Below are 672 nucleotides of genomic sequence, written 5' to 3' on the forward strand. Positions count from 1 at the left end.
ATGCTACTCCCATATGCAGCTGTAATGGGGTTAGCATATGACCCCAGAGTCCTTCTGGACTGATCAATTCCACTTAGGTCCATAATGGATAAAGGGAAATGATATGGATTGCAAATAGATAAAATATTTTTTTTTGAATTAAACGAAAAAAATAAAATAAAATAAAAGGAAATTAAGATAAAAATTCAAAAATTAAAAAGAAAATAAGATCAAAGCAAATTGAGAACTGAATCAATTAGTTAATTAAAAAGATTTTGAAAAGAGCAATTAAAAAGATATGATTGAAAAAATTTATGAAAAAGATTTGATTTTTGAAATGAGGAAAGAGAAAAACAACAAAATGACACCAAACTTAAAATTTTTAGAAAATCAAACACTAGTTTTCGAAAATTTTTAAGGGAAAAACACAAAGAGGACACCAAACTTAGAATTTTTAAAGATCAAAAAGAGACTAAGGACATGCAAATTCAAAAATTAAAAGAAAAACAAAAGCATGCAATTGACACCAAACTTAAAATATGAAACTAGACTCAACTAAAAGACTCTAAACCAACAAAAACAAAACAGTCCTAATCTAAGCAACAAGATAAATCGTCAGTTGTCCAAACTCGAACAATCCCCGGCAACGGCGCCAAAAACTTGGTGCACGAAATTGCAATCACACTTTTGCAA

The sequence above is a fragment of the Arachis duranensis genome, chromosome 1 (genome assembly GCF_000817695.3).
Source record: "Arachis duranensis cultivar V14167 chromosome 1, aradu.V14167.gnm2.J7QH, whole genome shotgun sequence".
In the NCBI taxonomy this organism is placed as follows: Eukaryota; Viridiplantae; Streptophyta; class Magnoliopsida; order Fabales; family Fabaceae; genus Arachis; species Arachis duranensis.